The sequence below is a fragment of the Podarcis pityusensis genome (assembly GCF_964106645.2).
Source record: "Podarcis pityusensis genome assembly, chromosome: 15".
Lineage (NCBI taxonomy): Eukaryota > Metazoa > Chordata > Lepidosauria > Squamata > Lacertidae > Podarcis > Podarcis pityusensis.
The window spans coordinates 8,013,950-8,037,762 of record NC_138040.1 but is presented as its reverse complement, the minus strand read 5'-3'; the positions used below and the strand labels follow the sequence as shown (position 1 = coordinate 8,037,762).

Here is a 23,813-nt window from a genome sequence, read left to right as displayed (position 1 = left end):
ATGCTCAAGATTTCCAGTTCAGGAGGACAGGTGATGAACGCCGGCCTCTGCAAAGTAGGGCATGTGGCGAAGGAAGAAACGGTGAAAAGAGGCAGAAGTTTCTGCTGCATGGCTAGCAGAGCTGAGCTGCTGTTGACAGGATCCAAACAACGTTTATCACATATGGGACACGTTCCCGAATCTCCCCAGATTTGCACAACCACAAGCACTTTTGAATAGCTGGGGTGGCAAGGGTGGGGGAATAGGCATTTACAGGTAAAGTGTATTTCAGGCTGGGCTTTATATTCCAGCTGGAACTTGCTAGAGCTCAGCTCTGGCCCCTCTCAGGTGGGTACCATTGCCATTTTAAGAGAACAAGGGAGGATAAAAATATATCTCAAATAAAATTTAAATAAATGAATGGAAAAATGCAAGTGGACCAAGGCTGCTCAATGTCTAAGAAGTGCTGCCTAGATTCAGTTCCCATCCAGTCTTTAACTGTGAGGGGGTGTGTGGGAGTGGAGAGCAGTCTCAAGAGCGGTCTTGGTTTCCCTGTCATCCGAGTACCGGGCAAGACTAACAGATGGTGGTGCATGGAAAAGCTTTAAATCCCTGGCTGCCCCACCCTCTTCTCCCTGGCCTGTGGCACAAGTTTTGGGAGGGGAGTAATTTGTTCACCATCCCCACTGCAAAGACAAGCCCGGGGTGGTTCTGTTGCTCCTCCCCAGCTAGAGCATCATTATTTGCCTGTCATCTAATACTGTTTTCTCCTCCCACCTTCTGTTCCCTAACAAGGGTGCCTCAAGCTCGGGGAGTATAATGTAATATGCAGGTCATTAAAAGCAGCTCAGCCAGTTGAAATGCAGCTTAATTATGCACGTGAGGCTCTTTTTCTGTAGTTCAACCACTTTGCTGTGTGTTTGAAATAATAAACGACTCATCCCTTTACTCCCCCAGAAGAGAATGGGCTCCATTGTGGCTACGAAAATGGCAAGCAGTGTGTAAAGACTGCTTCCAGGCCTTGTGACACTTTTGTCTTCACACACTGAAATATCCGAGTCTGGCCCGTCATGATGCAAGGCCCTTAACGGGTGGTTCAGAGTGTTAAAGATTCTCTGAGAATGGGTTGAGGCAAGGCCATCGTTCGCCTTCGGCATGGCTGCTTTATCAGAACAATATTTTTCTCGGCACTGAAAATCCTTCATAGCTCTCTTGTAACATCAGGAAAAGATAAGGTTTCCAATAATTTCTCAGCCTGTTTGTTATTAACCCTCCTGCACTTGGAGAAAGCACTTTACTAATCTGGTATTGGGGTCAGGTAGGCGCCAATTAAGTTGCAGTTTAATACATGCGCATGCACACAGCAGTGTCCAACAAATTCATGTAAAAATATCATGAAATGGTATTAAGGATTATTGTTTTGTAGAAAACTGTTAAATTTCTAAGGAGGTTTTACGGGCCCCGAACCTTTACTCATGCGTTTTCCCTCCAACTCAAAAGATTGTGGACGACAATGGCAATAATCCAAATGAATGGTTAATTCCTCATCTCAACTGCTGCAAAAACATAAAGTCACTATTCCCTATAAGGAAATACACATTATTTATGTTTTTGTTTTGTTTTTGTTTACAGAACTAAAGTGTGTTTTTCCCCCTAGTAAAATCATTTTGGAAATGGAGTATTGCAGTTATCACTGAAACATAGTTGGCATTTTTTGGGGAGGGGGGTAGAAAGAAATTGTGTGTGTGTGTGTGTGTGTGTGTGTGTGTGTCTGATAGACTCATTTAACCTTTGAAGGCCTCCTGGCTCTATGGCCCTTGGAGACGGGCGCCGCATGGAAAATGTTCTAAAAATAGTGCTCATTTGTTGTTGAATAATAACTTCAGAGGGTTGGATGCGAAGAGTTTCCAGTTCCTTGTAGGCAGCAAAGTCCGCAGGAAGCTCACACTGTAAATAAAATGCTCACAGCTGACTGTTCCTATGTAGTGTCCTGTCATTTGGTACAATGATTAATGCATGGGATTGATCCGGTGGAGTTAAATCCCCACCCCACCCTGGTAGTAAATGTTTCAGGACTGCAATATATGTGTATGAAAAGGAAGCGTCAGTACAGCGCGAGTGGAAGTATCTGCTTTCTTGGTGTGATGCCAGTGCCAAAGGGATATTAACTTTGGTGTCACCTGCTTACTTAACAAGACCTGGCTGCCATAAAAGCAGATGAGGTGGTACACTCGGGCCTAGGGAATACCACTGTAGGTAGGGGTTCCTTTCTATGAAAAAAAAAAGTTCCCTTCACATGAAATTCTGGCATGTCAAGGAGAAGGGCACTTGTCTCTTATCCTTGCTGACGTCATAATTTTCTATACGAGGAAACGTGGCTTTTGTAGGTGTTGTTTGTTTGCATTGCCTCCTGTAAGTCCCCACCTGCACTGTGCGAGTGGAATAGCTCCAGACACAAACTGTAGAGCCGCACCTGACATTTGGGAAAGCTGGGTCTAAATGCCAGCAACCAGTGTTTAGTCCCGTGATTTTGGCTCAGGGGTGCTGTTTAGTGACTTGGGAGTATATTTGTGTGTGTGTCTCTTTGTCTTATCCCATTCTCCTGTCTCAGTCAACATGTGACTATTCCGGGAGCCACCTGCATTTAGGTGGCAGAGAGAGAGAGAGAGAGAGAGAGAGAGAGAGAGAGAGAAGTAACCATAGCAAATGCTCTTAAAATACATGGCCTGTCAGGACCCCTGAATCAAGCAGTGATCCAGTGATGGATTTAGAGGCTGCTGGGGCACCAGATAGGAATCTGGGTCACAATCAGGGCTCAGAATGGACTAGTGAAGATAGGGAGGCCTGAGCTTGTTGGACAGGAGCCTCCCCCTTCCCCCCAAGGAACCATCCAGACCAGGCATAGGCAAACTCTGGCCCTCCAGATGTTTGGGACTACAATTCCCATCATCCCTGACCACTGGTCCTATTAGCTAGGGATGATGGGAATTGTAGTCCCAAACATCTGGAGGGCCGGAGTTTGCCTATGCCTGATCCAGACCACCAGGGCCTCCAGTCCAGTTTACTTCTTAATTTCCCCCTCTCTTTACCCCCACTTCTTATGATTCAGTCCAGCAATATATACCACGAGTAGAGAACAGGAATGACACTCCAGAAGCCCAGACAGACAAGATGAGCCTGCGTTTATTTCTACATTTTGATCCTGCCTTTTGGCTTTTATAATAGAGCCCCCAAGGTGGTTTGCGACTATAATAGAACAGCCAGATATTTGTAGGGTTGGGAAAGGTTCAGAAAAGGGCATCTAAAACAATCAAGGGGAAGGAGCAACTTCCCTGTGAGGAAAGGTTGCATAGAGCAATTGCTGCTTTTCAGCTTAGAGAAAAGGCGAGTAAGAAGAGAAACGATAAAATTATGCTTGCCTGGTGAGGGGAAAGTGGAGGAATGCCCCTCCACTTAAATTGGGGATGGGGAACATCTGTGGCCCTCAGGAGACCAATGACTTCCAAGTCCCGTCAGCCCCAGCCAGCATGGCCCGTGGTCAGGGACGTGTGCATGTTTAAATCTCACAAATAACTTTAAAAGAAAATGAGGATGGTATATAAAAGGTGAATCGAACAGGAATGAATACAAAGGACTGAATGCTTCACAGCACCCTCTTACTTATTTATTATAAATTAATTAGGTACTTTTCAGCTAAAACAGTTCTCAAGGAAAACAGCCTCACAACGATGAAAATGTGCTATTGTAAGTGTTTACATGGATTAATATTAAGGTTAGTTAATAACATTATTTCTGAGGTGAAAGCAGTTTCGTCCTGTAGAAAGTAAAAAAACAACAACAACCAACAACCTGGAGTTGCCCGGTTGCTAGCAGTTAACCAAGCTAAGCATATTATTGATGTATGTTTGGAGCTTAACTGCCTTTTCTTTGGTCTTTTTTATTTCTGGTTTCATTACTCATTTTCCCTTCAATTTCCATCCATCTCTGAGGCTAGAAGTTCTTTTTATTCCTCATCACTTTGACCCAAATGAGGTGTATTATGAGGGTAGTCAGGCACAATTGCTTCTAAAGCGTTGATGTCTTGCAGAGAGGACTTGGGAGACTCACGTGATTGGGAGAAGAGGATCTTTACATTTGGGGGAGTTGGAAGTGTGAGAGAAAAGCAGGATGTCATTGGCAGCTGAATAAGCCAACAGCAGCTGGAGTTGGCAGTGCCTGTCAGTGGGGACAGTGAAGTGGGTTCGACTGTCTGGCTTGCTGTTAGGCACCCCTCGATGGCTTTCTTTGCTGGGCAGCAGTGTATCTTGTAGAGCAGTGGTTCCCAATTAGCTAAGCACTGCGGACCTCCTGCTTTTCAACAGCCAAACCATAGAACCGCCTCCCCCCCTTTAAAAAATGTTAACATCTCTGTGGTAGTTTTTGTTATGTGAATGGTACCACCCTACCTGCCAACATGTCCCAGTGTAAAACCGAGATGCATGTCTTCCAGGCTGTACTCCTGTGCAAGTCACATGATCCATGTGAGAACACGACACCCAAAAATACGTGCTTGGAGGCACCATGATCTCGCACAAGAGGTGCACCCAGCTGCAATCTCGTGTGTTTTGAGTGTTGTGCTCTTGCGTGAGAGCATGGTTCCCCCAAAAGGGGATGTCCCAAACAGTTGATGGGTATAGGCCACAGACACCCTGGTTGAGTTATCTGGACCCCCTCGGGTCCACAGGCCACAGTCGGGAACCACTGTTGTAAAAGATTCTGCCCTTCTTACTGCTAGACTAGTGCATGCTCTTGAGCAGAGCAGCGCCACTGGCAAAACTATTACAGCAGTGTTGGGAAATATACAAAGTGCAGTCAACAAGCTCTGAACGCCTGCTGGAAGAGAACCACCTTTGCTTAGTGCCTAAAAGGCAGCAAGGAGGGAGTGAGAGCGACCTCCCTGGGCAGACGCATCAGCCTTCTTGGTCCAAGTCATGAGAAGATCCCAACCAAGTATAATTACCCACCAGTCCTCAGATGGCACGAATGCACGTTGGAGGAAGAAGATGGTAACATTCAGTGTGGAAGAAGACAGTCCTAGGATAATTGAGCCTCATATTTCACCATTCAAAGGTGGAGGGAGCTGCTGCTGAGTGTTCCTTACTCCATCGGTATTTTATCGATTTATTTTTATATACAGATTTATATTCTCCCTTTCTGGTGCCTGCACGCTACTCAGGGCAGCAAACAACAAGTAAACCAACCAGAAAGAACAATACAGTAAAGGTAAAATGGCAAGAGTGAGGGCTTGTGGCTGAGTGGTTCAGGCGTTAAGTCAATTGCCTGCTCTGGACAGGATGGCATGCTGCTGAAGAATCAGGTACGTAGTCTGGGCAAACTTCTTGAACTATAATTGCTGCTTGAGGCTCAAGTTTGCCTCAGTGGCAAAAAATGCCTGCCTCTGCTGAGACAACTGCAGTGACTGCCTCAGTAGGCGGCCAGGCCACATTTAAGGTTTTGTTGTTGGTGTACCAAACTCCTAATGTGGAATTTGAAACTTTCCCAGCTGCTGCACACTGGGTCAACATCTTCATTAAACTATCCACTGCTACACCAAGGTCTTGTTCCTGGTCAGCCACTGCCGGCTCAGGCTCCCGCTAGTGTACATGTGAAATTAGGACTTTTGGCCTCCATGTGCATTACCTTACACTTGCTTATAGTGAAATGCTTTTAAAAAACCCCCACTATCTAATAATACAAAGGCCTGCCTAAACTGGAAGCTTCTTGCTATATGATAAAATGTCATGTAGTATGTTGGTTAACTGAGCCTCTTGGTGCATAGAGTTCCACAGTTTAGGTGCAGCCTCAAAGAAGGCATTTCCACTAGTCATCGGTGTCTGCACCATAGATCAGGACTTAGAGAAGGGAGCTCTCCATCAGCTCTTCAGGCATAAGGAGGCTGTTGTGGAAGGAGGGCATTCCTGGACCTAAGCCAATCATGAGTTTAAAGTTAACGCGTAATAAGCAAATTGGTAACTAATGCAACCCTTGCAGGACAGGTGTAATGTGATCTTGTGTAAACAAGTGCCAGCCAGCATCCCTATTGCTGCCTTCTGGACCAGTTGCAGATTGTGAAGACTCTTCAAAGGTTCAAATCCATGCGGAGATGAAATCTGCAGTCCCTTTGCTGTGGGCATATGTTTCAGGTGTGCTGATTCTTCAAGTCTGCTCTGCAAAACAAATTAAGCCTGAAATTCAAGCAACTGTGGGCTGTTTCAAGCCCTGCTGGCTTCAGTAGGACGATGTCAACCTACGTCCAATTACTTTGTTGTAAATGCTTTGTGGATTGATTGTCTTGCTGTTTTGGTGGGTTTGAGCGGACTTGCAATTGGTTCACCCTCTGTCTGGCTTCGTGTACATTCCCGGGCTTGCTTTCATCCAGAGAGTGTTGAATGAAGCATTAGAGATCTGTTATGCAAAAGCAGGCTTTGCAACAAGCATTCATTTCAGTGTTGTTGTTGCTGCCTGTGGAAGAGTTCTAATCAGGTTTTCCCTCGGAAGTGGCTGTCTATGCAAGCCTGTAACGCTCTTCGCTAGCATATGATACAGTAGTAGCATGACATTTCAGATTTATTACGGTTTTTTTGGTGTCTCTTTAAAGCCAGTCAGAATCTGGAATTACAAGAACGCTTTCTTCTCCTTAGCTGTATTGAAACCTCTTCGAGCTGGCATAAATCAAAAATATATTAAAAGGGCCAGCAAAACAGAATAAGGAACTTTTGAAAGGCTCGTGGGCTATAATTTAATGCTTGGCAGAGAAGATGAATTGGCTGTACTTATTTCTCTCTCCTTTTTGGCTGTATTTATAGTTGGAGAATACAGTGTGTTTAGCCTTGGTCTGAAGTTAAATCTGCATTTAGGTATGTTGAAGTTCAGTAATTCAGGGGCTGATTGGGAAATACCCCAGTCCTCTTTCAGATGAATGGCCATTCCTTTATATTGCATAAAAGAGTCATAGGGCTCTGTGTGTGTGTGTGTGTGTGTGTGTGTGTGTGTGTGAGAGAGAGAGAGAGAGAGAGAGAGAGAGAGCTACTTTCTGGTTGTTTTTTGTGGGAATGCACTGCCATGTCTCTTAAGGAGGGCCTCAAAAGTGGACACTCAGTTGATTGACCTCAACTGGGATGAAATTGAAAGCTGCCTTCAATGGCATAGATGTTGTTAAGTTCCCATCAACCCCAGGCAAGATGGCAAATGATCGGAGTTAATGGAAATTGTCCTACTATATCATCAAGAGGGCAGCAGGTTGTCCTCATGTTGTCCTGCTGCGTTGTGAAGCCCTGAACAACTTAGACTCGTGGTACCTTAGGAACCCCCTGAACTCAATATCCCAGCTTGACCCAGATCACCTGCAGCAGTTTCATTGGTCACCCTCCGAGTTGGTGAGGCTCATTTGACACTGATACAAAACTGAGCCTTCATTGTCATGCTCTTCCAGTAGAGATTCAGCAGGTGTACTAACTTTCAAACATTAGCTGTAAACCTATCTTTGCTGCCAAGCTTATGCATGCACTTAAGAAAACATGGGTGGCACTGTGGTCTAAACCACAGAGCCTAGGGCTTGCTGATCAGAAGGTTGGTGGTTCAAATCCCTGCAACGGGGTGAGCTCCCGTTGTTTGGTCCCTGCTCCTGCCCACCTAGCAGTTCGAAAGCACATCAAGTGCAAGTAGATAAATAGGTACCACTCTGGGAAGGTAAACGGCGTTTCCGTGCGCTGCTCTGGTTCATGAGAAGCGGCTTAGTCATGCTGGCCACATGACTCGCAAGCTGTCTGTGGACAAACGCCGGCTCCCTCGGCCTATAGAGCGAGATGAGCGTGCAGCCCCAGAGTTGTCTGCAACTGTACCTAACGGTCAGGGGTACCTTTACTTTTACCTTTTAAGAAAACATCTTCTTCAATAGCTAGCTGATGGTTCGTGACTTTAGATTTTTGCATTTTAAAAAAATTGTATAGCTATAATTGTAAATGCTTTGGGATTTTTTTAAAAAAAAATGAAATTGTGGTTTGCATGTATAGTACACATAGCCACATCCTCCATGACATCTATCTATCAGTGGCTACTATTTATTATTGCAGTGTACTGCCTCCAGAATTGGAATCAATATGCTCCTGAATACCAGTTGCTGGAAGTCACAAGTAAGGAGGATGCTGTTGTGCTCAGGTCCTGTTTTTCAGCTTCCCAGAGGAGGTGTCTGGTTGGCCACTGCAAGAAAGATCCTCTCACCCCTTATGGGACCCTACCTAACTGATCACTGTGCTCTGCGAGTGAGGGCTTCTTGCAGATGCCATCTTATCAGGAGGTTTGCTCTCTGTTGTCTTTTCCAATTGGGTCTGCTGGAGATCTCTCTCTTCTAGCAAGCCTTTTAAGTAGAGTTCTCTCCCATTCTGCATTGCAATTGTATTCAGATCTTTTTAATTGTTTTACCTCTTGTGTGTTTGCCACACTGGGCTCCTTTGGGAGGAATATGAATCTAATTAACAGCCAGAAGAAGAAAACAGGGTTGCTCTTAGCTTGCACCTTGCCGCAGTTGACCATTCTCTGCTAAAACGTCTCTTTTTCTGTAGGTGGGTGGGCTGAGGAGTTGCTGGGTGCTCAAGAGCAGAGAAGGCAGGTCTCCCTTTTCCAGCCCGAGTAGGAGGTGGGAAGTGCGTGGGGAGGGGTTGTTAACTCAGGTTGTGTCCCACCACTTGAAAAGACTGGAGCACTGTACTTCCCAGGGCTGTCAATGTGGCTTTTCTTATGAATACTCTCCAACTTGCACAAAAGAACACATTGTGAATCTGGGCTCTGGTTCCATCTCCCCCTCTCTTTCCCCCCCATCCCTCTCTCTCTCTCTCTCTGCTCCAGCTATTTCCCTAGGTACAATAGTTTTCATAATGTTCCGAGTTGTTACGTCCCTGCTGTGAATGGCGCGACTCGAAGCTACATGTAAACAGCTTTGTTGGCTACTTCTGGCTTCCCTTGCTTATATTGTACACCTTTTAAAAATGGGCTATCTCTCCCCCCTCCCCCCAATTCTTTCTCTCTCTCTTTTTCTTTCTCTCTCTTTGGATAATGGCAAAAATCCCTCCTTATGGGAAACGCTGTTGATAATACAAAAAGCTCTTTGAAAAGAGCTTTATCAGAGTACAAAGTACTTGGAATTGAAAACCCCTAGAGGGTTGCTTTTCTTTCTTTGCCCCCCCTTGATTCACCCCCCCCCCCCAAATCATTCAAAAACTTGCAGTGGCTCAGGATCCGGGCAGCACCCTGCCCTATTTTCAGCTGATTTGCATGTTAGAGAGAAAGGAGTAATTGGTGTTTAACCAGAACAAAAGAGGATCTGTTTGCTAAAAAGAAAAAGGAATTCTTGAAGTAGACCCTAATGCATATACTGCCTTTGTCTCTGCTCTCATTAGGCATTGAATAGGATGCCCTAGTAATTAGAATGAGGAAGGCATTGCTTTGGTTTGAATGCTTCCCACCCCCCAGTCCCGCTCGCCCAAGCTAATTGGTTTGAAAATTATATTTGATGTGGTTCTCTGAGGGATGTTGGCACAACACCTCATTGGACACGGACATCTTGCACCTCCCCATTTAACCAGGAGAAAATGGGCAGCTTCTTTCCCCCACCCACTACCACCACCTCCACTTTCTTGGTCTCCTTTCCTAACCCTGTTTGTTTTCCCAGCTGAATGCACATGGCTACTGTCAGACGCACTGGAAACTGCTGCCGCTTCTCACCACTGTTAAAGGTGCTTTTAAAAAAGAGAGAGAGAGAGAATAGTGAACCCAGCCCTAGCTGTTTTTCCTCCAGCCTGTAATCTTTCTAAGAACTTCATGCTTGAGCTGCATTTTGTGTGCATGTTTTGTTTTAGGGGTCAGAACCACACTGGCAGAGGCTGCACAAGGAACACCTAAAGCCCGATGAGTGTATAATGCTTTACTACAGGCATGCACAACTCAAAGCTCTCAGAGGGGACAATTTTTATAATATTAATATTCCAAAGGGCTGTGTATTGCCGTGTTCTCTCTCTCTCTCTCTCTCTCTCTCTCTCTCTCTCTCTCTCTCTCTCGTCACAGCTTTCCCTCCCTCTTTTCATTAACTCTGTCTCTCTCTTTCTGCACCTTGTGGTTTGTACTCTCTTCTGAACCACCACAGGCCTCTGTTTTGAGACCCTGTGCTAATCCTTTCTCCTCCCCCCCCTTTCCTTCCTTGCACTTCATAGCGCCTGCTCTGCAGCCAGGGAGGGATCTGGGCTCAGTGGTAGGGAGCACCTCCTTTGCATGCAGAAGGCCTGTGGTTCAAACACCAGCATCTCCAAGGAGGGCTGTCTGAGACCTTGAATTGCTGCTGCCAGCCAGTGTAGACGGTACTGAGCTGGATGGACCCCATGGCGTGACTCTCACTGCAAAGAGGTTTCCTACGTTCTCATGTTCCTCGGTGGTAGAGCACCTTCTTTGCATGCTGAAGGTCCCAGATTTAATCTCTGACATCTCCAGTTATAAAAGGATAACAGATGACAGGAAATAGATTTTTTTTTTTGGCCTGAGAACCCTGGAGTGTCCCTGTCAGAGTAGACAATGTAGAGTTAGATGGACAAGCCATCTGCCCTGAAATATAGCAGTTCCCTGTTTTTGTTTTCCTAACAGCTGTTTTCCCGCACAGCCGCAAATCTTTATGCACCTCATCTTTGTTACCATCTTTCCTCCCACCCTATAGATCTTTCTGCACCCCCTATCTGTTTCCCCTCTTTTCTTGCCCCTTTGTATTTCTTTCCCCCTGACCTCCCTTTATTTCTGTCTGTGGTGCCTCTGTGCGATCTATTACTCTGGCTGTGCCTCCTCCTAATAATTCTCCATGGGGCTGAAGAATGGAATTGAGATATAAAATTGAATTCAATCATTCAATCCTTTTTGAGGCAGAGGCTCTGCAGGATTACGTATGCTTACAAGTGGCTGGGCCCAGGACAGTAACTCAGGCAGAGACACAAGCAAGAGACTCTTCTCAAGTCAGATAGTTCTAATTGCTGTTACTTTAAAAACAAAACCTTTCTGGGTGGAGTGTGCTTACATTTTTTATATATATAAAAAATGGTATTCAGGAATGGGGGAGGGGGAACTATGCCTCAGCTATTAGAGGTCTGTACAAAAAATGAAGCATTAAGCTCATTTTTAAAATTGCCTCGGTGATGTCAATGAGCTGCTAAAGTCCTTTTTGAAGTGCAATCCCACTAGCTGGAACCTGTAACTGCACAATTATAAGTTGATATATGTGTGTGTGTGCGTAAAGCGGATGAATTATTCCAACTTAAATGTTGATCATTAAATTTACAGGATTAGGCTAAGAACTTAATAAAGTGTTGCTGTGTGATCCAATTATTTCTGAAGATTTCCCCGTCTGCCCGTGTCCCCCCCCCTTTTTTTCCTTCTAAGATTTTGTTTTAATTAAGAACTAGCTTAAAGGCCAGCCATGCTATAATAGGGCAGGAGGGAAGGAGAAAGAGAGAGGCTTTGCCTTGACCCCCTTGCACCCCCATGGAGCACACCTGAGCACTGCACCCCCCTCCCCAAGGGAAGAACCTGGTCTAACCCCAGCCCTTGCCTTGCCTGCCCCAGTGGCTAATGTGCAAGAACTGAAGGTCATGTTTGAGCCACAGTGCCATTTGCACTCCTTTATGGCAATAATAGGGGGATTCAGTGTGGTTCCAGGAACCTTTATAATCGCAAGCCGCATTGGAGCTGTCCATTCCCTGCGCCGCTGCTTGTGCCGTTGCGGGGAGGTATCCTAAATGCCGCAGCCACATGGGCCTTACCTACTAAGGTGGACAGCTGATGAATGGCTTGCCCCATGCCTTCCCACCCATTGCTGGGAGTCTTAGGACTCTCCTTTGTGGGCTCACACCTCCAGCCAAGCTGCAGGTTTCAATTCCTTTAAAGTGGGATACAGCAGACAGGCACCCAGAGACCCAAACACATGTTTTAAAAAACGTAAGGAGAGCCCAGGTGCGTCACGCCAATGGCCCATCTACTCCAGCTTCCTGTTCTCACAGTCGCTGACCAGATGCTTATGGGAAGCCAGCAAGCAGGACCTGAGCATCAGAGCACCCTGCCCTCCTGCTGGAGATTTTCTTCCTCTCTCCTTCCTCTCTTGGACATCCAATGAAGTTTGACTGCTGGAAGATTCAGGACAAATAAAAGGAAGTACCTCTTCACACGGTGCATAGATAAAACAATGAAATCCACTCCCACACCGGGGTGGGGTGGGGTGGGGGCAGCGACGACCCTCAATCTGGATGACTTCAAAAGAGAGTTGGACAAATTCATGGCTGCCAATGGCTACCCACCATGATGGGTGCTATGCTCTTCCTCTTCAGAGAGTAATGCTTCTGAATGCCAGTTGCAGGAAACTGCAGGAGAGGAGAGGGCTCTTGTGCTCGGATCCTGCATACGGGTTTCCTACAGGCATCCGGTTGACCACAATGAGAACAGGATGCTGGACTAGATGGGTCCAGCAGGCTGCTCTTAGGTTCTTATGGGAGCACAGCCACAACTCCCTGGAACCGGCTCCTGTGCTGATAGTACTTGAATTGTGGGATGAGCACAATACAGAAGCTGACATAGTTGTGTGCACCAAGAGTTCGTGTAAAATGCAGGTCCCTTTCTGCAAGTCGCAGGGCACATGGCATGAGTCTGGTTTTCAATGTTTGTTAGAATGAACAATTGTACACAATCTGCCCCCGCTCCAGATTCCCTTTTCCTCCAGAGCCTTGCTTATTTAGAAGCTATCCAGGTTTGGTCCTGAAATTGTAAATTAACCATATGGAACTGCTTAGCTTCTAAGCAGTACACCTATTCTGATGATAGCTGTTAAGACTGTAATCCTCCTCCAAACCTGTTGTTAATGACCAGTTTGTTGTTCACTGGGGGCCTCTAGTTGCTCTAAAGCTGGCTGTTAGTTGCTTCAGAGCTACTTGGCTTGCTCTCTCTCCCATGTAAGGATACTGCTGTGACCTGTGCTTTAACGGTCTAATTGTTTTAAATGCCTTTTTATGCCTTCTCTCTCTGTTGCCTTTTCTTTTCATATGCATTGCAAACATCTCAGTTTTCCTGGTGTGTTGATGACTCGTTTCCCCCGCCCCCCATTCTTGTTTCTCCCCCTTTATTTCTGTAATTTTAAGCTGATTTAAACTGTTTTTAATATTGTGTAATGTCGTGTTTTGGTATCAACGCTGCATTTTGGTTGTAATAACCTGTCCCGAGACCTTAGGCTGAAGGGCAGTTAATGAATTGTAAAAAGAACAATCCACCTTAAGCCTAAATATATGTAATGAAAGCAACAGGTAAGACTCCCTGGGGAGAGCATTCTACAAGCAGGGAGCCACCACAGAAAAGGCCTGTTCTCGTGTTGCTACCCTCCAGACTTCATATGGAGGAGGCACACAAAGGAGGGCCTCAGATGATAATCAGAGGGTCTGGGTCAGTTCATATGGATAGAGAGGGTCCTTGAGATATTGTGGTCCTGAGCCGTTTAAGGCTTTATAGGTAAAATCCACCACTTTGAATTGGGCCTGGAAGCTAATTGGCATCCAGCACAGTTAGGCCAGGATTGGTGTAATATGCTCAAACCGTCTTGTTCCGGTGAGCGACCTGGCCACTGAATTTTGCACCAGCTGATGTTTCTGTTGTGGTAATCTAACTTAGAGGTTAGCAGAAGATCCCAATTTAAAGGAAGACCAGAAATCGTCATCTTACTGGGAAAGTGAAATTATAATCTAGATCATTTTGTAGTTCTGTTGGAGGGTGTTTCATAGTGCCCGATCTCATGGTATATACAAAATAAAAAGGATACCAAACTGCATAAGGGATTTTCTGGTTTTGATTTACCTTGTATAGCTTGGACATTATTAGACAATTTTATATTCACCTCCTATACGCTCATTCCATGGGAAAAACGCAAGAGCCTGCTGCATCCGGTCACTGGCCAATCTAATCCAGCATCATGTTCTCGCAGTGGCCCTCCAGATAACTGGGGGAAACCTTCAAGGAAGACCCGAGCAAAATAGCCCTCTCCCCTCCTGTGGTTTCCAGCAACTGGTATTCAAAAGCGTTGCTACCTCTGTAGAGGAAGAACATAGCCTCCATCATGGCAAGTGATGAAAGGAGGAGAAGACAGAACAGTATCTGAAATAGGTAGATAGATGCCTTGGTTGTCTGTATGCCGGATCTCCCCTTTATCTGGAGAGGCACTGCACAACTGGGCACAAGACCGAGAGCCACCCCAAATCTCTCCTCACATTCAACCCAACATAAATATTGGGCTATTAACTCCTGTCTTTGGGATGGCCCTGGGAAGACATGGCATCCAAACTCTCTACACTGACTGCGAAATGGTAATAGCTAGCTTCATGGATCCCGGAGGCCATATTTTACCCATCTTGGTATTTCCTTTTAAATGAAAGTGTAAGAAATTAGAGAAAATATATTCATAGCCCTTGCAGGGGATGGGGGGAGGAGAGGGAGGGGGGATTGTGACCTCGAGGTTAAACGCTTTACCTCCAGATCATAAACTAATTGGGGAATATTAAAGTTAGAAGCAGCACTTAGCTTCTGTTCTAATTTATTTCTCATTTACCTCCCTACATCTTTTTCTTTCTTTTTTGTGTCTTCTGAATGCAAATGTAGCAGCAGCCTGGTTTATGGCTAACACTTAAAAATAACAGTGCAGTAATTAATGGCGAATTGCTGCGGAGATCCTACTGAAGTGCCAACCATCTCCACGATAATTTCAAATAAGCTCATCGTGGTCAACGCTATTATGTTAAATACCATTGAGAGCAATAACTGAGTGAGATTAGGCCATTGCTTCAAGGTGCAGAGGTACTTGTGAGCAGGCAGCAACTGCATTGTGTTAAGAATTGCCAATACGCAGTGCCATGTTGGAAGCAGCTCAGACCTTAGCCATCATTACATGGGCTTTGTGCTAAATGGAGACTCATTTATTTATATAGAGCCTTTGTACCCTGCTTTTCAGTCCAAACGGCTCCCAGTGTGGCTTACATATGCAGTCAATTAAAACATGGCAGTCCCTGCCTACAGGCTTACAATTTAAAATACACAACACACAAGGCAAAGGTACAGGGAGGGAAGAGGAAAAGCAGCAGCAGCCAACACAGGCACCAGTTCTTAGATAGTATTTCTTATAATGATCTATGGAAACAGTTCCGTGGTAGGGAGTGCCTTTTGGAGCTGGTCTTTCAGCAAAGTTGTTGGAATGAGGCTCTTGGAAAAGACCAGCAAGAGATCTTGGAGAGAGAGAAAATAAGGGGCTATAAAACACTTTTAAAATATCTAGCAGAAAAGGTTAACGGGTTTCCCCTGCTTCTCCTGCCCCCCACCATCTTCATCTTGCTGCTCTAGTTTATAAGAAACAGCAGGACAAGGCAGGGCTGGGCTTCCGATCCTATTGATCTTCCACAACTGTTTAAACCTCGCCTGCAGCCGCTGGGAGGTTCTATCAGGAAAGCATGAGGAGCGGAAAGTAGATTCAGACAGCCTGTGGCTCCGGAAGAAAGGGGTCCTCTTTAAATATTTATTGCCCACGTCTCTAAACTTAATTGGTTGACACAGCAAGCAAGCGGCTTTTATTCTTTGGCGAGGGAGGACGTCTCACTGCAACACCGCCCTCTGTTTCAGGATGAAGTGAGGGCCCTCTTTGGCAGTGGCTGAAAGAGCAGTGGGGATCCACATCCTTTGGACACAGCTGCCACCACTGTGGGAGGTTGAGAGGTTCCAGGTTTCTTCTCCCTCTAATTTTTTTTTTTTTTTTTTTAATCCTCTGGGTGATTGTAGATGACTCCTGTGAATGACATCTGTCCCCTTGGCATCTCTCCCTGGTCACCTTGTGTTCAATAAAAAACGTAATTGATGTTGTGTCGGATTCTGTGCTTCCACTCTACTAATGGTTTTGAAACGAGGTGTTATGGAACCGGGTCCTAGCAAGGTAATATTCCTTGTTTGTGGCAGAAACCTGAGCGTAAGATGCGATCAGTTCCCAGGGCATGGTTTTGATGCCCACAATACAGCCACCTTGTTGAAGCAAAGGAAGTCTGGCTCAGGTCAATGCCTGAAGGGAGTGGTGGTGGCTGCACCCCAGCCCAAGGAGGGGCACATGCATGTCCCGCGGCTGCTCTGCAGCTGCGCACAGTGGTGGCGGCAGCGCCACATGGAGGTGCTGGTTAAGGAGCGCCATACTTTCCTTGTCCCAGGCACTAGCAATCTATGCTATGCCACTGCCTGTAGATGCCATTTTATCAGGAGGTCCATTCTGCACAATATAGCAATTGGCCTTTAGTGTCTTGGAACTGGACCACTGGAATTCCCTCCCTGTGAATATTAGACCGGCTGTCTCTGCTGCCTGTCTATTGCCTACTGAAGACCTCTGTTTTCCTACAAGGCTTTTAAGTGGAAATCTTTCCCCGTCTGCATCTATACTGGAATTGTTTTAAAGACATTTTTATTGTTTTATCACTTGTTGGTTGCTGCTCTGGGCTCCTTTGGGAGGAAGGGCGGGATATAAATTTAATATCGAGGGAACAGGGACAGTAGCAATTTGTGAATACTTTTGTTGCAGCTGCTTTTGTTAGGAGTTTTAACGAAATAATTGCTTTAACGTTCTTGTATTGTCATGTTGTTTTTGTGTTGTAAAGCACCCTGTGGCCTTTTGAGAAAGGACAGTATAGAAATGTCTTAATAAAACAACAGACAAACAAATAAAAAACCACAGTGCATGCAATAGGTACAAGATACCAAAGCTACTAGTATTTAAGAAATGCTTAATGTCCAATGACCAATCAACCCAAAAATGTTATTTCAGAAAATTAGTGTTAGGCAGTATTTCATTATGGCAGAAGCAGTAATTTTTGCTAGATGCTGAAAGGTGCAACCACAACAAAAGCACTCTCACAAAGGGGGAAGATACCTGCACTTGTTTTTAAAATAACTACTTATCAAAAGTCTACCACAAAATTAAATTAAGCATGGTCTGCTGTAGCAATTCATATAATGAATACCAGGACTTAATACTGCAAGGTTAAACTTAATTTAGAATAATTTTTATTTATTGTTACTGCTTGTTGAATTTTTTTAATTAACTTTCTTAATTTCTCTTAGCAGTCTTAATGTCTGCATTTTTAATATGTTTAATTTCTCTATTTCTTTTTTGATAAACCTTTCTAGTTGCATAATGATATATGCACAATACTTCCCCCCCCCCGAAAATGCAAGAGGGTATATAGTCTGATATTCTCAAAAGTTCAAATGCATGTGAGATAAGAACAGTTGCCAACGGTAATTGCAATTGGCGATCACACAATCGTCTAAATTTCCCACCTTTAATGGAAAATAAACCCTTGGACTCAGTTGAATCCTAGATGAACAGAATACAATTCTGCTGCAGTAATTGCACACCAGAGAGTCCCCTTTTGAATGCAGGGAATACACAGAATGATAATTTCAGATGCTCAATTTCAGCTGGTTGAAGGTGGGGCTGGTAGCTTAGGTCTGCGTACAGCTCTTACCTAGCAGCTGAAGGCAGCTGACTTTAATATGCCAATAGGTGGAACAAAAAATGGCAGGCTAAGATGGCTGCTCTGAGCAAGACCTGCTTGCTTCTCAAGAGCCTTTTTGTTGTAAAAAATGGAGAATGTTTGAAACCACTGAAGAATCTTTATCTTGAGGCTGATTTCTTGGAAGAACCTCCTTAGAACAAAGAGAAGATCGCAAAGGCCACTTTGCTCAGGAACTAAACACATGGTTGACCAGTTGTTTGTTATTCACAATGTCATTTAAACAAGCATTTTGAAGCTTGTTAACAGCCTGTAACAGCCGTTTCTTAAATTCCAATGCTGTGGTCACTTTGCTCTTGTTTTAGTGTTGTATCTGTATGTTGTGCATCCTTTCCTGAAATTGGATGTTGACAAATCTGCTGGATTTGAGCTAATTGGTGTCTTCATTGGGGTCAGTAACAAACCAAGATGTGCTAAAACGTCTGAGAATTAGCTCTCACTGAGAAAACAGTGCAGAGTTTGCATATGGCGAGAGGTCAGGAGAAGAAGAAGACGTTTTCAGCAGATTGGTGGAACTCCATAACTTTAACAAACAAATCTGAAAATGGCAAACCTTTGCCAAAAGTCTTTACAAATAGGTGAATTATGAACATTAGCCTTAGTTAACGATTACCACCTCCAAGCAGGCATAGCGAGACACTATTTTTTTGGTGCAGTTGCCAATTGTAATGGGGCTTTCTGTTTGTATAATTATTTTTGTACTGTAATTGATTTTTCTGTGTTTAATATTGAAATGCTGCTGCTGCTGCTACAAGCAAACCAAGATGCAGGAAGTTGAAGATTTCGGTTTTCCCATCTCTAGGGTGGAGAGAAGCTTCAATTTTCCACCAGCCTGCCTGGTAGCATATCAGAATATCAACCAGAGCTGCATTTACTGCATGCTTTGGAGCCATAAGTTCCCAGGTTCAATCCCTGGCCCCTCCCCAGTTTAAAAGGATTTGCTAACACATAATGGGAAATACCTCTTTCCTTAACCCTGGAGAGCTCAAGGCCCATAAGGGATCTGAAACTTTAAAGTAGATCTCAATGTTTAAACAGTAGGAGTAGCTCCACCTTCAGAACAGGTGGACTGTCTTGCCTCAGGAGTGGTTAGGTAACCTTGTTTAGAGGTTTCTGTGAGGGCATAGGCATGCATTTGACTGGGGGTCCTTCAGTAGACGGTGTTCTGCTTGAGAGCAGCAGTGGGGAAAGCCCTGACCCTCTCAGCTAATTATGCCAGGGATGTAGTTTCCTCCAAATCACACCCACCTGTCCCACATCTGATATGGTGTCAGATGTGGCGAGAGTAAAGATGTGGCTGCAAAGGAACAATCAAGAATCTACCCTCTCAGGCCAAAGGTCCATCTCGTCCAGCATTCTATTCTCACAATGGCCAACAAGATGCCTATGGGCAGTGTTAGAAACTCAGACATATAAGCTAGGTCAGGGTTCGGCAAACTAAGGCCTGTGGGCCGGATCCAGCCCAATTGCCCTCTGGATCTGGCCCGCGAACAGCTCCCTCCCTCCCTGCTGTGGTGTCTCCTCCCTCCCTCTTCCCGACTTCTCTCCGCCCTGTGGAGGAAGGGGGCTGGGCTTTGATAGGAAGCCTCGCCGTTTGCTGACCCCAGTCCTAGGTTATGGTCACCACAATGGCATGTCTGTGAATTCTATGATTCTATGATCTCCGCTACATTGCTCAATTGTAGCTTGCTCTTACAACAATTCACTTGCCCCAGTATGCAAGAATGAGAAACACACACAGAGTGGAAGTGGAAATGGTGTTAACTATGGGCTAAGGCAGAAGTTTTTGAACTGTGTCTTGTTAGTTCCATTGGGGTGGCCTGTGGAAAGGTTGCAGCACAGCCCATTATATCTGTCCTTTGCCCTGCACTTACTTTCCTTGATGTGATGATGGACCGCGTGCGAATCAGCTGGCTCGATGGAGATGTCAGTTGCCAACCTGGTGCCCAGAAAACTGCGCAGTCGCAGTTGGTCCCATGCCAGTAGCAAAACTCACCCAGTACCTGGGGAATTTCGATCACGGTTGGGAAGCCCACAAGCAGGACTTGAGCACAACAGCACTCTCCCCACTTGTGATTCCCAACAACTGGCATTGATGAAGGTGTCTGGAAAAATGTTGGTTCTCGCGAGAAGTTTCATAGGAAGTGGAGGCTCGCCAATGGCTCCAGTCCCAGTTTGCTGCTCAGCACTGTCAGGGCGGGCTTTGAATTTGTCTCCTGATGTCATAATGATGTCCGGTGATTGACAGTTGGGTGGCCTCTCCTGCCTGTTGAAAATGGCCTGCAGATGGTAGGCCAGGTCTTGATCTGAGCCCACCCCTTTGTCAGAGCAAAAGGCCAAACTGGATGGATGTGTGAGGTCTTTTCTGACACTATTTCCTTTACTACCTCCGCTGCTTTTAAACTCTCCAGATCTGAGTGGGTCTTTAAAAGGCTGAGTCATCTTTACTAGCACTTGTTCTGTGTCCCAGATAAAGCACCGTTGAGTGCTGCTTTTTAGTTAGCTGAAGTTATTTTTCAAAGGCACACCTCCGTATTGTGGAAACCACAAGTAACCGGGCATGTTGGTGGTTTGCTTTTGTATTTTTTGCTTTTTGCGAACACCTGTTTTTATTTTTGTTTGTGGACTCCTGTTCACTTAAAAGGATGGTGGTTTAGGCAAATCGGCTAGTTGGGGTTTTTTTTTTTAAATGAAAATGAATGAAATTGATTTCAACTTCTCAGAGGCCGGTGGGATAGGATTGATAATAAATGGCCCATGTATTATGGCTTTTAAAAAAATCAAGATGTTCTAGTTTGGGCCTGACTCCCTGCTGTCCTTCTTTTAACTTTGAAAGTAAGTGAGTGTGCCCTCCTGTAAAACTCCTCCTTGTAATATGGACCGTTAAGGAAGAGGTATTAAAAATAAAATCAGGCTGTGCCAAAGGAAGGAGAAGAGCTTGTCATATTAAATTTGGACTCTGCAGTGATGGCTGCAGATGGCAGCAGATGTGTTTGAGTTGTACAGAAAGGTCATTATTAATGCTGCCACCTTCCCAGGACAGACATTTGCAAAAAAAAAAAAAAAAAGCTTCGTTCACTTTTATTGTGTTTTTGAACACGGGTTTGAAAAATGCAGGGTTGAGAGCATTGAGGAGGGTTTCAGGGCTGGCTGACAACCGTGGAAGATGCAGTGTTGGTTTGAGAGCTATGCTAGTGAATCCGTGATGCCCAGGTGGCCTGATGAAATAGAGTCTTCAGAATAGAGCTCAATGGTGGTACATCTGGTTTGCTTGCAGAAGGTCCCAGGCTCAATCCCTGGCATTTCCAGGCTGGGCTGGGAAAGATTCCCTGCCTGAAAACCTGGAGTGCTGCTGCCAGTCAGTGTAGACAGTTTTGAGCTAGATACTTGCATTCTGACTTGGTGTAAGGCAGCTTCCTATGTTCCTATGATAGCCTCAACTTATGTTTGTTTATGCCTAAAGATGAGTGCTACTCAAATGGTATAGTGACCAGGAGACCTGTGTTAGAACTGACGCTGTCAAAATGGCAATTTGGTCTAAGAGCCTCTGCTTATACGATAGGATAAAAGGCAACGCCACCTTTCCAGCTTCCTTGGAGACAAGAAAATAAGAAGAGTTTGCTGGATCTGACCAGTTGCCCATGTAGTACCGCATCCTGTACTCGCGGTAGCCAACCTGATGCCTGTGGAAAACCTGGAAGCGGACCCCAAGCGCCAGAGCACTCTTCCCAGTTATATTTTCCAGCAACTGGCATTCAGGAACATACTGCGTCCAAAAGTTTGATTCAGTAAGAAAAAGATGAATGAGCTAAGATTTACTTCTAAGGATGCTCCTAAGGATTCTCCGAAATGTGTTGGGCTGTTGGTGGCACTCCTGAGAACTCTCTCTTGGTTTTGCTAGTAGCCATTGATAGCCTTGCCCTCCATGATTTTGTCCAAAACCTCTTTTGAAGACATCCAACTTGGTGGCCATCCCTGCCTCCTGTCGGAGGGACTTCCAAAATAAACTTGCGCACTGCCTGAATAAGTTTTCATCTGTCCTGAATCTTCCAGTATTCAGCTTTGTTTGTTGTTGTTTAGTCGTTTAGTCGTGTCCGACTCTTTGTGACCCCCTGGACCAGAGCACGCCAGGCACTCCTGTCTTCCACTGCCTCCCGCAATTTGGTCAAACTCATGCTGGTAGCTTTGAGAACACTGTCCAACCATCTTGTCCTCTGTTGTCCCCTTCTCCTTGTGCCCTCCATCTTTTCCAACATCAGGGTCTTGCAGTCCATGGGACTCTCAAAAGTCTCCTCCAGCACCATCATTCAAAAGCATCAATTCTTCGGCTTTGTTAGATGTGCACAAGTTCTAGTGGTATGAGAGAAAAACTCTCCTCTATCCTCTTTCTGCATGCCATGCGTAATTTTATATCATGACAAACCGTTAACCCTACTACTCCAAGCCTTCTATAGAAATAGGTTTCTGCTTCTTTCCTCTCCCCACGCCCCTTCTTTGTCTGTGGCTTGCAAAGCAGAGAACGCCTCCCTGCTGCTTCCTTTCCTTCAGAGCCACTTGCAATGCACCTGGGCTTAATCCTCAACAGGTGGTGAGGGTGGAAAGGCAAGCAGCTTCACAGGGCCTGCAGCCTCACCTCACAATTCTTTGAAAAATAAAGGAGTTAGAGAACCTTATCCACAACCGCTTGTTCCAGAGGGCCTCTTGAAACAGTGAGTGAAAGGTGGTGGAGCATCTCTGTCTCCATCTTCTAATGTGGCTTCTTGGCCACTTTTTTCATGACAGGTCCAGGTCCATAATAGACTCGGTAGGCCTAGGTCGCAGCTTAGTGGTGGAGCACCTATTCTGTATGAAGAAACTCCCAGGTTCCTGATATCTCCAGGTACTGCTGGAAAAGACAGTCTCCAGCAGTTAGTCTAGACCAAGGTTTCCAAAACTTCTTCAGTTCAGTACTCTTTGGGTTGCATCAAACGTTAGTCATACTCAGAGTAGACTCACTGAAATTAATAAACATGACTAAGTTAGGTCAATTGATTTCAGTGAGTCTACTCTGAACTTCTTTGGATGCAACCTCTCATCTTTCATGGTCCATGTAATAGCTCTGGGCTGTTATTCTTCCTGTTTTACAGATGAAGAACAGAGCATGAGTCTAGGTTGCCCAGCGCCTCTTACAATATATTTCTGTATGTGTTTACACAGAAGTAAGTCCCACTGTGCTCCTAAGTAAGTGTGCATAGGATTGCAGCCTTAGTGATTTTTTAATTTTTATTTTTAGATTAAAAAGACTGAAAGAGGATTTGAACATGCATATCACAAGTCTAGACTTTGGCTAAGTTTGATGTGAAGCGAAGAACAAACTTTGGCTTCATGTTAGGATTTGTTTGGAGTGAGACAAACCACAATCCCCAGTTGAGATGTAACAGTAAACGGGGCTCTGTGGGTTGTTGCTCCTGAGGGTAAGACGGATGCATTCAAGTAGGAGCCTTCTGTGCATGCACGGTAAACCGTTAATTGTGGTTTACTGTGACATGCAACCACCGCCTTTTATACTTTGACAGGATGAATGAATAGACTGTCTGCATCCGGCGTTCTGCCTTGGTTGGTGCAAGGGCTCGTGTGCCAGCAGATGTGCAGTGCTGTGCAACAGATTAACCCAATGCTACAGTTGCACTAGTGGAAATTCATTGTGCAGCAGGTTGCACAAAGTTGACAACATTTCACTAGCACAAACCATTTTGCTGGCGGAGTAAGCAGACCGCTAAGGGATTTTCACATTGGATACAAACAGTTAACTTGAATTATTTTACTCCTCACATTGGAGGCTGGGTCTTCCTTGTCAAATTTTAGGCATTTTGGACTTTGGGAGCCAGACAATTCACTAAACTGAAATGTGTATTCATTCCACTGTAAAATACCCTCCCCTGTATTTAACACCTTCATCTCTTTGCTTGCTACTCTGAGAGCACCTCTTTCCTCTTTGGATGTTAAAATGCCTAGTCATGTGGAAATGAAATATATTCCTGCATGCTTCCCTCCCCCTCCTCCCTAAGCTCTGTTTAATTTTTAAATGCTCCCCTTTATTGCTGCGGCATAAAGGAGAATTTTTTAGATTATGGAGAGAAGTGAATGTGACATTCTGTTCTGTATTAAAAGTTAATTTAGGGCAGGATTGAAAGTCAGGACATGGGGCTGTCT

General features: G+C 45.0%; 1 protein-coding gene and 1 long non-coding RNA gene across 44 annotated transcripts in view; one reads left to right on the top strand and one right to left on the bottom strand.

Moving 5' to 3' along the window:
• MSI2 (musashi RNA binding protein 2) overlaps nt 1-23,813 on the top strand; it is a 448,144-nt gene that overhangs the window by 113,337 nt on the left and 310,994 nt on the right. The gene's annotated exons all lie outside the window — the stretch shown is intronic.
• Nucleotides 15,573-20,143, bottom strand: LOC308464443. Its single transcript, XR_013980050.1, has 2 exons — nt 19,496-20,143; nt 15,573-15,895 (listed from the first exon to the last, which is right to left on the bottom strand). It is a non-coding gene; the product is annotated as an uncharacterized lncRNA (long non-coding RNA).